Below are 16,194 nucleotides of genomic sequence, written 5' to 3' on the forward strand. Positions count from 1 at the left end.
AGTATCGTATTATTGTTTCAAAATCTGTATTTTTCATCCGATTTTCAGATTGTGTGTACGGGCCACTAGGCTGGTCATACATGATCAATTTTCTTTTAGATTTATCTTAAACTATGTAATGCAAAGGCCTGCCCAATTGGATACAATTTAAAGTTGACCTCATAATATAAGTTTTTTGGTAAATCTAAAGAACAATTGTACAAGAAAATTGAATGTATGGTTAGCCTTAGCCCTCGTTCACATTAGAGTGACTTGTCATGCGATTTGACAGGTCAAATCGCATGACAAGTTGCACCCTATTATCGGCAATGGCCATGTTCAAATCGGTGTGACAGCTTTGCAGTGCCACGTCAATTTGAAAAAGGAGTTCCTGCACTACTTTGCCGATTCCAGGTGTGACTTGCATGAAGCCACACAGATGTCTTCAAAGTTGTAACTGAGGTCGCACTGACATGCGGCTTTGAAATTGTGCGATTTCAGATAAAGTTGCACGATTTTAAAGCCGCATTTAATGTGAACGAGGTGTTAGGCCTGGTTCACATTGATGCGACATGCGCTCCGACTTTGGAGCACATGTGGCATCTAAAGTCGCACCCCATTAAGTGCAATGCGTGTATAGAGAGGTTCCTTCCCTGCTCCTGAGCTCCAGGCCCGAGTTCACTCCCCCCCCCCCCACAGAAAGGGGGTTCCCTTAAGAACCACGACAGCCTAACACTCCCATCACTAGTTCTTCCACTCGACAACTCCTCCCACAACAGGCTGACCATGAGTATATATAGGAGACCTACCCCCTGACAATCCTATTTGGGGATTGGTCAGATACACTCCATGTAGGGCTGCCACCTGTCTGGGATTCACCTGGACAGTTCGGGTTTGGAATCCTGTGTCCGGGTTTCAGACTGCCTGAAACCCAGACACATTATTCAGACAGAACTATGGCCTCCCAGCAGGGTTGCTGGCTCCAGTTGTCTAAGCTGAGAGTGTTTGATACATTCTCTTCACACTGCCCAAAGCCAGCACTAACAAGCTCCCAACATACAGATGGAAGAGGAGAAAGGGGTCTATCATCTCCTCTTCCTCCTGCCCCTGCCCCTCTGTGTCTGCCCACACTCCAATCTCCAGCACTGTGCCTCAGAAAAGGAAAGTGGGGGCTGGAAATTTGAAGTCCAGCTGCCTCAGATACATCTGGATGAGAGGTGCCCATTGCCAAGGGGTGAGTGAGCTCACCATCCATCCCTGTCTGTGACTTAAGTCTCCCCCTTTCTCTCTCCTGCCTCTGAGTGAGTACACTAAGGTAAATCAGAGTTCTCAGAGCACCCCTTAGATCAGAGTTCCCCTTTACACCAGAGGTCAGAGTGTTCCCCCTTACATCAGATTCCTCTCCATGCATGAGTACTCGGTGTTCTCCCTTAAATCGGGTTTCCCAGAGCATCCCTTATGTTAGAGTCCCCAGAGTTCTCCCTTACATCAGAGTCTGCAGAGTCCCCCCTTTCAGTGAAAGGGAACTCTGTGGATTCAGATGTAAAGGAGGAACTCTGTGGATTCAGATGTAAAAGGGGAACTCTGTGGATTCAGATGTAAAAGGGGGACTCTTGTGATTAAAACGATAATTTTCCCTCTCTACAGGACTCTGGTCTGGCCTCACCTGAAGCATGCTGTCCAGTTCTGGGCACCAGCCCTCAGGAAGGATGTACTGGAAACGGAGCGAGTACAAAGGGCAACAAAGCTAATAAAGGGTCTGGAGGATATTAGTTGTGAAGAAAGGTTACGAGCACTGAACTTATTCTCTTTGGAGAAGAGACGCTTGAGAGGGGATATGCTTTCAATTTACAAATACCACACTGGTGACCCCACAATAGGGATAAAAGTTTTTTGCGGAAGGGAGTGTAGCACTACCCCCGAAAGAGCTGCTGGTTTGTTTTGGGTGGCATGTTACCTCGTGGCTCCCATCGCCGTCTAGGGGTGTATGGTGAAAGTAGTAGTAACGGAATGTCCACGACAGGTGTCTTTTTCTGTGCTCTTTATTACCCAGCCGGGTAAAAACAATAAAACTTGTGGTGAAGAGTAGAGATTCAACAGAAGGAGAAATATCAGATTCAGGCGTAGCAATAGGGAAACAGTCTTGCTTCCAACAACATTTTCTTCTTTGCCACTCCAGCCAGAGTGGGTTTATTGTACCTGGACAGGCTTCTCTCACTGACCTGGCAGCCAGAGTATCACTCGGAACTTAAGGGAAAAGTCTCTGCCACAGACCATGCATAGAATTGAGATAGCGGATATAATCCTCCTTAATAGACTTCGCACCTGGATCTCCTTCAGGTAGTTAGTAGTTAGGTTACCGACTGATAGGTGACCAACGTCCAGCCTTTCAGTACCCGGTTCCCTTGATCCCCGGTGGGTGGTCAAGACCCTATTGGATCGCCAGCCTCTTTTGGCTCTCCTCAGACGGACTCCCCACTGAACAGCTTCCTCTCAAAGGAACAACGCTTGGGATCTTCTTAGGATTAGGGACCCAGTCGATCACTGGGGCCCAGCCACAGCTCAAATGTTCCGGACCAACGTGGTCCCGGATCCAGGAACACCGCGTGGCACGTGCACCCCGGCCTGGAAGGCCATTTCGCCTGGGCGCCGTGATGTGGTCACCCTAAAGGTGGGTGCCACACTGGAAGAAGACCCAGATCAATGGCGTCTGCCCCATAAATACCCTCCCCCAGCATGCACAGTGAGGGAAACCCCTCCTGATAGGCTGCTGGGGAAAAGCACCCAAACCTCGACTCCACTGCTGCCACCTGTCGTCCTGGGGTGGAATCAGCACCCCAGAAGCGACAGAATGAGCCCACAGCACAGCCAAGCTGAGACAGAGACCTAAATTTAAACAAATCAGCCTGGTCAGAGCTAACTAACTCTCTGACCCCCTCTGAATTTAAATTAGCACCGGTTCTTAGAAGTAATCAGGCGCTACAGGAGTTTAATAAGACACGTTTAACTAGTTACCGACCGCCCACCGTCGTTATACGTCATCACTTTAAAGATGAATATCTCGGTAACGGCAGCAGCTGCTGCCACAATCGAGATATTCATCTCTTCAGTGGGCGGTCCGGTACACGATAACGGCAGTCTCCGTGGCGGATTCGCCGCGAGATCGCCGTTATCGGTGGCGGGAGAGGGCCCCCCCCCCTCCCGCTGCTCTCCCGCGCCCTCCGCCACTTACCGGAGCCGTCGGTAGCGGCGGAGGAGATCGGGATCGTTCGGCAGCTGAGCGGGGTTACGAGTGAAGGAAAAATCTCCTTCACCCGTCCCCATAGCTCTGCTGGGCGGAAGTGACGTCAAAACGTCAGTGCCGCCCAGCGTCTTAAAGCAACATTTTTTTTTTTTTGTCATTTGAAAAAATGACATTTCCAAATTCCAATTTTTTTTTTTTTTTGCATTTAAGCCTAAATATAAGATCTGAGGTCTTTTTGACCCCAGATCTCATATTTAAGAGGACCTGTCATGCTTTCTTCTATTACAAGGGATGTTTACATTCCTTGTAATAGGAATAAAAGTGATAATTTTTTTTATTTTTTTATTTCAGTGTTAAAAATTTTAAAATAAATAAAAATAAATGCGAAAACCCCCAAAAAATTTTTTTAAAGCGCCCCGTCCCGACGAGCTCGCGCGTAGAAGCGAACGTATACGCGAGTAGCGCCCGCATATGAAAACGGTGTTCAAACCACACAAGTGAGGTATCGCCGCGATCGTTAGAGCGAGAGCAATAATTTTAGCCTTAGGCCTACTCTGTAACTCAAAAAATGCAACCTATAGAATTTTTTAAACGTCGCCTATCGAGATTTTTATGGGTAAAAGTTTGACACCATGCCACGAGCGGGCGCAATTTTTAAGCGTGACATGTTGGGTATCATTTTACTCGGCGTAACATTATCTTTCACAATATATAAAAGAATTGGGCCAAATTTATTGTTGTCTTATTTTTTAATTTAAAAAAGTGCATTTTTTCCAAAAATAGTGCGCTTGTAAGACCGCTGCGCAAATACGGTGTGACAAAAAGTATTGCAATGACTGCCATTTTATTCTCTAGGGTGTTAGAAAAAAATATATATAATGTTTAGGGGTTTTAAGTAATTTTCTAGCAAAAAAAAATGTTTTAGTCTCGTAAACACTGAATCTGAAAAACAGGCCTGGGGCTAAAGTGGTTAATAAGACACTCATTAAAATTTGAAGAAAAGAGGTTTAACCTTAAACTGCGTAGAGGGTTCATTACAGTAAGAGCGGCAAGGATGTGGAATTCCCTTCCACAGGCGGTGGTTTTAACGGGGGCATCGATAGTTTAAAAAAACTATTAGATAAGCACCTGAACGACCGCAACATACAGGGATATACAATGGAATACTGACATATAATCACACACAGTGGGAAGAGTGATTAACAGCAGGGTTCAAGCTTGTAGGATAGCTGAAGGAATCCTAGAAGTATGTGCTAATTGTTAGACTGCTCCCCAAACCTTAGAGTATACCAGATCAGAGGCGGCTCTAGGCTTTGTGAGGCCTTTAGGCAAATCTTAGATATGAGGCCCTATTCACGCCCAAAATGCGAAAAAAATTCAAGCGATAGAAATTAATTGTATACATTTCATTTATTAAGAGTCTTAAATCCTACAAACTTTGAATTTACAGTGTCTAGAATTTTCTCTAACCAATTACCGTATTTATCTTCATATAGCGCGCACCGGCATATAGCGCGCACCCCCAACCTAGAAGGGAAATTCTTGAAAAAAAGAAAATACTTGCAGTTTGAATGCCCATCGTCGGTGTCTTGCCCGGCGACCATCGGTGGCCTTGTCCGGTCCGGCGTCTGTCTGCGTCCGTGGTGGTGTCCTCCCCACTTCTCCTGCACTGTTTTTGAGCCGATCCCCGCACTGTGTTTAAACGCCGCCGCCGACATATACCGAGCGCTGTACACTCGGGCATGCTCGGCTCCTCTCGCATAAAGGCTAGGAGGCGGCACAGGGCGTGACCGCGAGTGACCTCGCCGAGTGTACTGAACTCGGTATATGTCGGGGGCGGCGGCGTTCAAACACATCGCGGGAAGCGGGTATCAGCGTATATCACCCACGATTTTCCCCTGATTTTAAGGGGAAAAAAGTGCACGTATACGCCGATAAATACGGTACTCTTTAATCAAATATCATTAAACATATATATATATATTACCCGCTCACTGATTGGTTGCTAGAGGTTACTGTGCAATATTACCACTCAATGATTGGTTGCTAGAGGTTACTGCACATCATTACTGCTCACTCAGGAATTGCTAGAGGTTACTGCAGATTATTACCACTTACTGATTGGTTGCTAGAGGTTACTGCCCATTATTACTGCTCACTGATTGGTTGCTATAGGTTACTACTTATCACTCACTGTTAGGGTACAGTTGGTTGTATAGCAGAATGCAGTTTGGGGTGATGTTGGCAGCATTGGTGTGAGAGGCAGAGATCCTATCTCCCCTATAATAATTGGGGGTAAGGTGATAAGATGCCAGAGGTGGAGTACAGGAGGGGTGAGAATGATAATGACAGGAGGCATGGTGGTAGGATGTAAGAGGTGGGGTAGAGAGGGATGATGGGGATGTTGATGACAATGAGTGGGGTGGTGGGATGTCAGCAGAGGGGGATGATGATGACAGTGGGTGGGGTTGTAGGAAGTTGGCAGTGGGGTACAGAGGGGATAAAGAGAAGTTTTTTTAAAATCCAGTCCGGGTTTTTTTCCCCCCAACTCAGTCGTTTTTTTTAATCCAGTCTGGTTTTTTTTTCAACTCCAGTCCAGTTATTTTGAAAAATCCGATCCGGGTTTTTTTTCCCCCAACTCCAGTCCAGTTTTTTTTTAAGATCCAGTCCGGGTTTTTTTTTTCAAACTCCAGTCCAGTTTTTTCTTAAATCCAGTCCGGGTTTTTTTTCCAAAAAACCTGGACTGGATTTAAAAAAAAACTGGACTGGAGTTGAAAAAAAAACCCGGACTGGATTTTTAAAAAAAACTGGACTGGAGTTGAAAAAAAAATCCCGGACTGGATTTTAAAAAAACTGGACTGGAGTTGAGAAAAAAAACGATTTTTTTTAAAAAAACTGGACTCCCCCAACTCCAGTCCAGTTTTTTTTCAAATCCAGTCCGGGATTTTTTTTCAACTCCAGTCCAGTTTTTTTTCGAATCCAGTCCGGGATTTTTTTTCAACTCCAGTCCGTTTTTTTAAAAAAATCCAGTCCGGGTTTTTTTTTCAACTCCAGTCCAGTCCACTTGGACTGGATCTTAAAAAATCTTAAAAAAACTGGACTGGAGTTGAAAAAAAATCCCGGACTGGATTTGAAAAAAAACTGGACTCCAGTCCAGTTTTTTTAATCCAGTCCGGGTTTTTTTCCCCCCAACTCCAGTCCAGTTTTTTTTTAAATCCAGTCTGTTTTTCTCAAAAACTGGACTGGAGTTTTAAAAAGAATGGACTGGAGTTGAAAAAAACAGACTGGATTTAAAAAAAAAACTGGACTGGAGTTGGGGGGAAAAAAAACCCGGACTGGATTTAAAAAAAACTGGACTGGAGTCCAGTTTTTTTCAAATCCAGTCCGGGATTTTTTTTCAACTCCAGTCCAGTTTTTTTTTCGAATCCAGTCCGGGATTTTTTTTCAACTCCAGTCCAGTTTTTTTTAAAAATCCAGTCCGGGGTTTTTTTTCAACTCCAGTCCAGTTTTTTTAAAAAAATCCAGTCCGGGATTTTTTTTTCAACTCCAGTCCAGTTTTTTTTTTAAATCCAGTCCGGGATTTTTTTTTCAACTCCAGTCCAGTTTTTTTTAAAAATCCAGTCCGGGTTTTTTTTTCAACTCCAGTCCAGTTTTTTTTTAAATCCAGTCCAGGTTTTTTGGAAAAAAAACCCGGACTGGATTTAAGAAAAAACTGGACTGGAGTTTGAAAAAAAAAAACCCGGACTGGATCTTAAAAAAAAACTGGACTGGAGTTGGGGGAAAAAAAAACCCGGACCGGATTTTTCAAAATAACCGGACTGGAGTTGGAAAAAAAAACCGGACTGGATTTAAAAAAAAAACTGGACTGGAGTTGGGGGAAAAAAAAAACCCGGACTGGATTTTAAAAAAACTGGACTGGAGTTGGGGGAAAAAAAAACCCGGACCGGATTTTTCAAAATAACCGGACTGGAGTTGGAAAAAAAAACCGGACTGGATTTAAAAAAAAAACTGGACTGGAGTTGGGGGAAAAAAAAAACCCGGACTGGATTTTAAAAAAACTGGACTGGAGTTGGGAAAAAAAAAAATCGATTTTTATTAAAAAACTGGACTCCCCCAACTCCAGTCCAGTTTTTTTTTTAAATCCAGTCCGGGTTTTTTTTCAACTCCAGTCCAGTTTTTTTTTAAAATCCAGTCCGGGGTTTTTTTTCAACTCCAGTCCAGTTTTTTTTCGAATCCAGTCCGGGATTTTTTTTCAACTCCAGTCCAGTTTCTTTTTTAAATCCAGTCCGGGATTTTTTTTTCAACTCCAGTCCAGTTTTTTTTAAAAATCCAGTCTGGGTTTTTTGGAAAAAAAACCCGGACTGGATTTAAGAAAAAACTGGACTGGAGTTTGAAAAAAATCCAGTCCGGGATTTTTTTTTTCAACTCCAGTCCAGTTTTTTTTTTAAATCCAGTCCGGGATTTTTTTTTCAACTCCAGTCCAGTTTTTTTTAAAAATCCAGTCCGGGTTTTTTTTTCAACTCCAGTCCAGTTTTTTTTTAAATCCAGTCCAGGTTTTTTGGAAAAAAACCCGGACTGGATTTAAGAAAAAACTGGACTGGAGTTTGAAAAAAAACCCGGAATGGATCTTAAAAAAAAACTGGACTGGAGTTGGGGGGAAAAAAACCCGGACCGGATTTTTCAAAATAACTGGACTGGAGTTGAAAAAAAAAACGGACTGGATTTAAAAAAAAACAGATTTTTATTAAAAAACTGGACTCCCCCAACTCCAGTCCAGTTTTTTTTTAAACCCAGTCCGGGATTTTTTTTTCAACTCCAGTCCAGTTTTTTTTTAAAATCCAGTCCGTTTTTTTTTTCAACTCCAGTCCAGTTTTTTTTTTTAATCCAGTCCAGGTTTTTTGGAAAAAAAACCCGGACTTGATTTAAGAAAAAACTGGACTGGAGTTTGAAAAAAAACCCCGGACTGGATCTTAAAAAAAAACTGGACTGGAGTTGGGGGAGAAAAAACCCGGACCGGATTTTTCAAAATAACTGGACTGGAGTTGAAAAAAAAAACGGACTGGAGTTGTAAAAAGACTGGACTGGAGTTGGGGGGGAAAAAACCCGGACTGAATTTAAAAAACAACTGGACTGGAGTTGGAAAAAGACTGGAGTTGAAAAAAATCCCGGACTGGATTTGAAAAAAACTGGACTGGGGTTGAAAAAAAATCCCGGACTGGATTTTAAAAAAAAACTGGACTGGAGTTGAAAAAAAACCCGGACTGGATTTAAAAAAACTGGACTGGAGTTGGGGGAGTCCAGTTTTTTTTTAAAAATCGATTTTTTTCCCAACTCCAGTCCAGTTTTTTTTATATCCAGTCCGGGTTTTTTTCCCCCCCAACTCCAGTCCAGTTTTTTTTAAAATACAGTCTGTTTTTTTTCAACTCCAGTCCAGTCTTTTTACAACTCCAGTCCAGTTTTTTTTTAAATCCAGTCCGGTTTTTTTTTTCAACTCCAGTCCAGTTTTTTTTCAAATCCAGTCCGGGATTTTTTTTCAACTCCAGTCCAGTTTTTTTTTAAATCCAGTCCAGGTTTTTTGGAAAAAAAAAAACGGACTGGATTTAAGAAAAAACTGGACTGGAGTTTGAAAAAAAAAACCCGGACTGGATCTTAAAAAAAAACTGGACTGGAGTTGGGGGAAAAAAAAACCCGGACCGGATTTTTCAAAATAACTGGACTGGAGTTGAAAAAAAACGGACTGGATTTAAAAAAAAACTGGACTGGAGTTGGGGAAAAAAATCGATTTTTATTAAAAAACTGGACTCCCCCAACTCCAGTCCAGTTTTTTTTTAAATCCAGTCCGGACTGGATTTAAAAAAAAAAACTGGACTGGAGTTGGGGGAAAAAAAACCCAGACTGGATTTAAAAAAAACTGGACTGGAGTTCGAAAAAAAACCCAGATGATGAGAGGTGGTGGGATGCCAGGCACAGGGGGATGATGAGGATAGAGATGATGGTGACAGACGGTGGGATGCCAGGCACAGGGGGGTGAAGAGGGTGGTGACAGGCGGTGGGATGCCAGGCACAGGGAGATGATGATGACAGGTGGTGGGATGCCAGGCACAGGGGGGTGAAGAGGGTGGTGACAGGCGGTGGGATGCCAGGCACAGGGGGGTGAAGAGGGTGGTGACAGGCGGTGGGATGCCAGGCACAGGCAGATGATGATGACAGGTGGTGGGATGCCAGGCACAGGGGGGTGAAGAGGGCAGTACCTAGAGCCATCCACTGATCCTTGGACCTCGGGTAGTGCTCAGGCGGTCAGTCTGCCCCTGGCCAGGGAAAGCTAGTTGCAGGCACTATGAGTACCCCTTACAAACGGCCGTGGGGACACAGACCGGGGGACATTCCCTCCACTTCTACACACACGTTAGGTAGATTAGGCGGCCGCGGGGCCCCTGGAAGCGCGGGGCCTTAGGCGACTTCCTAATCTGCCTAATTAGAGAGCCGCCACTGTACCAGATTGTATGCAAGATTCATATCTGCCTGTGTGTGGTCAGCCAGCTGGATTGGAGTGGCCAGAGTAGTCTGAAGGTGTATCACAGCCAGTCTTGCTTGCGTATTCCCTCAGAACCCCAGTCGCAGAACTTGTCGCTGTGGGCGTGCCGTGTGTAACCGTGACACATATGAAAAAAAAAACTGGAGTTGGACTGGAGTTGGGGGAAAAAAAACACGGACTGGATTTAAAAAAAACTGGACTGGAGTTGGGAAAAAAAATCGATTTTTAAAAAAAACTGGACTCCCCCAACTCCAGTCCAGTTTTTTTTTAAATCCAGTCCGGGTTTTTTTTCAACTCCATTCCAGTTTTTTTTTTAAATCCAGTCCGGGATTTTTTTTCAACGCCAGTCCAGTTTTTTTCAAATCCAGTCCGGGATTTTTTTTCAACTCCAGTCCAGTTTTTTTTTTAAATCCAGTCCAGGTTTTTTGGGACAAAAAACCGGACTGGATTTAAAAAACAACTGGACTGGAGTTGGAAAAAGACTGGTTGAAAAAAAACCCAGACTGGATTAAAAAAAAACTGGACTGGAGTTGAGAAAAAAACTGGACTCCCCCAGCTCCAGTCCAGTTTTTTTTCAAATCCAGTCCGGGATTTTTTTCAACTCCAGTCCAGTTTTTTTTCGAATCCAGTCCGGGATTTTTTTTCAACTCCAGTCCATTTTTTTAAAAAAATCCAGTCCGGGTTTTTTTTTCAACTCCAGTCCCGGACTGGATTTAAGAAAAAACTGGACTGGAGTTTGAAAAAAAAAACTTTTTTTTTAAATCCAGTCCGGGTTTTTTTTCAACTCCAGTCCAGTTTTTTTTAAAAATCCAGTCCGGGTTTTTTTTTCAACTCCAGTCCAGTTTTTTTTAAAAATCCAGTCCGGGATTTTTTTTTCAACTCCAGTCCAGTTTTTTTTAAATCCAGTCCAGGTTTTTTGGAAAAAAAACCCGGACTGAATTTAAGAAAAAACTGGACTGGAGTTTGAAAAAAAAACTCCAGTCCAGTTCTTTTAAAAAATCCAGTCCGGGATTTTTTTTTTCAACTCCAGTCCAGTTTTTTTTAAATCCAGTCCGGGAAAAAAAACCCGGACTGGATTGAAGAAAAAACTGGACTGGAGTTTGAAAAAAAACCCCGGACTGGATCATAAAAAAAAACTGGACTGGAGTTGGGGGGGAAAAAAAACCCGGACTGGATTTAAAAAAAACTGGACTGGAGTTGTAAAAAGACTGGACTGGAGTTGAAAAAAAAGACTGGATTTAAAAAAAAACTGGACTGGAGTTGGGGGGAAAAAAACCCCGACTGGATTTAAAAAAAACTGGACTGGAGTTGGGAAAAAAATCGATTTTTAAAAAAAAACTGGACTCCCCCAACTCCAGTCCAGTTTTTTTTTTAAATCCAGTCCGTGTTTTTTTTCAACTCCAGTCCAGTTTTTTTTAAAAATCCAGTCCGGGTTTTTTTTTCAACTCCAGTCCAGTTTTTTTTTTAAATCCAGTCCGGGATTTTTTTTTTCAACTCCAGTCCAGTTTTTTAAAAAAATCCAGTCCGGGATTTTTTTTTCAACTCCAGTCCAGTTTTTTTTAAATCCAGTCCGGGAAAAAAATCCCGGACTGGATTGAAGAAAAAACTGGACTGGAGTTTGAAAAAAAACCCCGGACTGGATCATAAAAAAAACTGGACTGGAGTTGGGGGGGAAAAAAAACCCGGACTGGATTTAAAAAAAACTGGACTGGAGTTGTAAAAAGACTGGACTGGAGTTGAAAAAAAAGACTGGATTTAAAAAAAAACTGGACTGGAGTTGGGGGGAAAAAAACCCCGACTGGATTTAAAAAAAACTGGACTGGAGTTGGGAAAAAAAATCGATTTTTAAAAAAAAACTGGACTCCCCCAACTCCAGTCCAGTTTTTTTTTTAAATCCAGTCCGTGTTTTTTTTCAACTCCAGTCCAGTTTTTTTTAAAAATCCAGTCCGGGTTTTTTTTTCAACTCCAGTCCAGTTTTTTTTTTAAATCCAGTCCGGGATTTTTTTTTTCAACTCCAGTCCAGTTTTTTAAAAAAATCCAGTCCGGGATTTTTTTTTCAACTCCAGTCCAGTTTTTTAAAAAAATCCAGTCCGGGATTTTTTTTTCATCTCCAGTCCAGTTTTTTTTTAAATCCAGTCCAGGTTTTTTGGAAAAAAAACCTGGACTGGATTTAAGAAAAAACTGGACTGGAGTTTGAAAAAAAAAACCCGGACTGGATCTTAAAAAAAAACTGGACTGGAGTTGGGGAAAAAAAAAACCCGGACCGGATTTTTCAAAATAACTGGACTGGAGTTGGGAAAAAAATCGATTTTTATTAAAAAACTGGACTCCCCCAACTCCAGTCCAGTTTTTTTTTTAAATCCAGTCCGGGTTTTTTTTTCAACTCCAGTCCAGTTTTTTTTTTTTAAATCCAGTCCGGGGTTTTTTTTCAACTCCAGTCCAGTTTTTTTTCGAATCCAGTCCGGGTTTTTTTTTCAACTACAGTCCGTTTTTTTTTTAAAAATCCAGTCCGGGTTTTTTTTCCCCCAACTCCAGTCCAGTTTTTTTTTAAAATCCAGTCCGGGTTTTTTTTTCAACTCCAGTCCAGTTTTTTTTTTTAAATCCAGTCCGGGGTTTTTTTCAACTCCAGTCCAGTTTTTTTTCAACTACAGTCCGTTTTTTTTTTTAAAAATCCAGTCCAGGTTTTTTTTCCCCCAACTCCAGTCCGGTTTTTTTCCCCCCAACTCCAGTCCGGGATTTTTTTTTTCAACTCCAGTCCAGTTTTTTTTTAAATCCAGTCCGGGATTTTTTTTTTTCAACTCCAGTCCAGTTTTTTTAAAAAATCCAGTCCGGGTTTTTTTTTCAACTCCAGTCCAGTTTTTTTTTAAATCCAATCCAGGTTTTTTGGAAAAAAACCCGGACTGGATTTAAGAAAAAACTGGACTGGAGTTTGAAAAAAAAACCCGGACTGGATCTTAAAAAAAAACTGGACTGGAGTTGGGGAAAAAAAAACCCGGACCGGATTTTTCAAAATAACTGGACTGGAGTTGAAAAAAAACGGACTGGATTTAAAAAAAAAACTGGACTGGAGTTGGGGGAAAAAAAAACCCGGACTGGATTTAAAAAAAACTGGACTGGAGTTGGGGAAAAAAATCGATTTTTATTAAAAAAACTGGACTCCCCCAACTCCAGTCCAGTTTTTTTTTAAATCCAGTCCGGGTTTTTTTTCAACTCCAGTCCAGTTTTTTTGGGGGGAAAAAAACCCGGACTGGATTAAAAAAAACTGGACTGGAGTTGGGGAAAAAAAACCAGACTGGATTTAAAAAAAACTGGACTGGAGTTCGAAAAAAAAAACAGATGATGAGAGGTGGTGGGATGCCAGGCACAGGGGGATGATGAGGATAGAGATGATGGTGACAGACGGTGGGATGCCAGGCACAGGGGGGTGAAGAGGGTGGTGACAGGCAGTGGGATGCCAGGCACAGGGGGGTGAAGAGGGTGGTGACAGGCGGTGGGATGCCAGGCATAGGCAGATGATGATGACAGGTGGTGGGATGCCAGGCACAGGGGGGTGAAGAGGGCAGTACCTAGAGCCATCCACTGATCCTTGGACCTCGGGTAGTGCTCAGGCGGTCAGTCTGCCCCTGGCCAGGGAAAGCTAGTTGCAGGCACTATGAGTACCCCTTACAAACGGCCGTGGGGACACAGACCGGGGGACATTCCCTCCACTTCTACACACACGTTAGGTAGATTAGGTGGCCGCGGGGCCCCTGGAAGTGCGGGGCATTAGGCGACTTCCTAATCTGCCTAATTAGAGAGCCGCCACTGTACCAGATTGTATGCAAGATTCATATCTGCCTGTGTGTGGTCAGCCAGCTGGATTGGAGTGGCCAGAGTAGTCTGAAGGTGTATCACAGCCAGTCTTGCTTGCGTATTCCCTCAGAACCCCAGTCGCAGAACTTGTCGCTGTGGGCGTGCCGTGTGTAACCGTGACACATCCAAAAGGGGAAGTCCCGCTTTAAGCACTCCTTCACCACATTTAATTTGGCATGTCATTTGTTTGGGGGAGGGGGGGGTGCCTAGTTGTAGCGCCTGTGTACTTATCAGTACAGGTGCTATGTTAAATTTAGTGGGATGAGAGACTTATTTGCTCTCATCCATGTTAATATATTTAAATTTGGCTGTCGCCAACCCTGAACTGTCCTGTGGGTCATTCTGTTTTCCGGAGATGCCGTTTCATCTCTGGATGGTAGGTGGCGCCAGAGGGGTTCAGGCGGAGCCGCTTCTCCCTAGCAGCCAATTAGAGGAGTTTTCCCTCGCGGAGCATGCTGGGGAGGAGTATTTCTGTGGCGGAGGCCATTGTTCTGGGTTCTTCGCGGGTTCCTGGCGCACACCTTTAGGGTGTGCGCACCTCACGGGGCCCCGGCGATGTGGCCTACCAGGCCGGGGCGCACGTGCTACGCAGAGTTCCTGATTTTGGGCCCTCATGGCCCAGAGCATCTGATGCTGTAAAGGGGCCCCAGTGACTTACTGGGTCCCCCACCTCTATTGAGAAGATCCCAAGCGAGTTGTGCTGTTCGGTGGGGAGTCGGTCTGAGGTGAACCCGGAGGCAGGTGATCCAACTTGGCTTGAACGAACCATCGGGGATCTGGGTGACTGGACACTGACAGGTTTTATGCGGCAAACTGTCAGTCGGTGGCCCCAAATTATACACTGGGAGGATTTGCTCTACTATCCGAACTTGTAAGCGCCAGGCCAGTGGCAGAGGTCTCATCCTAAAATCTCAATTCTATTAGAGCCAAGTCTCTGGCAGAGACTTGTTCCTTCCCAGAAGTTCTAAGTGATGCTCTGGCTGCCAGGCCTGTGAGAGAGGCCTGTCCAGGGGCACTTTACCCACTCCGGCTGGAGTGGCGATGTGACAATTGAAATTATTGGAGGCAGGACTGATTCCCTATCCATAGCTTGGGTCTGTGAAGTTTATTCTTCGTTCACCAACTTATGCTGTCGTGTTGGATCAGAAATAAAGCATTGAAAAAACGTCAACCGACTGTCTCATCTCCATCATCACCCCTAGACACATCACAGAGGTAACTTAAATATGCTGTCCCAAATCTAACCAGCGGCTCCTCCGGGGTAGCGCTACATAGTTTTAACAAGCGGAAGTTCTCCTCTCCCTCTTCGCAAGCTGTCACAGCTGAGTGCCCACAATTGTAATGCTTGTGCCAGGGAGAGGAGAAGGAGAGAATCAAGGGTTCAAGTGGCCACATCGCTGGATCCTGGGACAGGTTAGTGTGTTTATTATACAATTTTTGTAGATGCTGACATTTAATAAACATAAAAGTGACTGGAGCTTCTCTTTAAATCTGTAATTCTCACCTAAACACTCTGGCCCAGATTCAAGAAGCACTTGCGCCCGCGCAACCATAGGTTGCGCGGCGCAAGGGCTTACTTGCTCCGGTGTAACGAGTGCTCCTGATTCAGGAACCTCGTTACACCGACTGCAGCCTAAGATATGACAGACATAAGCCTCCTTATGCCTTCACATCCCAGGCTGCATTCTTGCGTTGGCCGCTAGGGGGCGCGGCCATTGTGATCGGCGTATAGTATGCAAATTGCATACTACCACCGATTCACAAAAGTTGCGCGGGCCCTGCGCACGCAAGGTACGGAGTTTCCGTACGGCGACTTTAGCATAAGGCTGCTCCTGCTAATAGCAGGGGCAACCAATGCTAAAGTATAGCTGCGCTTCCCGCTCGTGAAATTTAAATTTCACGTCGTTTACGTAAGTGAACCGTGAATGGCGCTGGACGCCATTCACGTTCACTTAGAAGCAAATGACGTCCTGGCGACGTCATTTGCCGCAATGCACGTCGGGAAAGTTTCCCGACGGAGCATGCGCTGTTCGCTCGGCGCGGGAGCGCGCCTAATTTAAATGATTCCCGCCCCTGGCGGGATCATTTACATTAGGCAGCCTTACGCCCGGCTGTTTAGCATATCGCCCGCGCAATTTACGGAGCAACTGCTCCGTGAATCGCGGGCAAAACGCAATATTTGCGTGGGCGCAGAGAAAAATATTTGCTCTTTGCCCACGCAAATATTGCTCCATTCTACCTGAATCTGGGCCTCTAATTTTTTTCTCTATTAATCTGAGCTTGCAACCTAGACTTGCTCGCCAGGATTGGGAAGGGGCTAGTTTGCTTGTTGTGTTTTATTTTTCATTTTTTTTATTTCCTTTTTTTGTCATTTTACTTTGTTGTCCTTCCGTTCTATATTATTTGTGCTTTAATTTTTTTTTGCTTTTTTTGACAGGGTTAGCAGCAGAAACATCAGCGGTACTATGATGCAGTTTCGTCCACAGAAGTACCACAGTTTCCAGTGCACCTAAGCACAAACTCCCCCACATACAGCTCTTGCCATAGCTGATAAGAAAAGTTGGGGAAAAGCCCCACATTGACA

This window comes from Rana temporaria, chromosome 10, assembly GCF_905171775.1.
Source record: "Rana temporaria chromosome 10, aRanTem1.1, whole genome shotgun sequence".
NCBI classification, from domain to species: domain Eukaryota; kingdom Metazoa; phylum Chordata; class Amphibia; order Anura; family Ranidae; genus Rana; species Rana temporaria.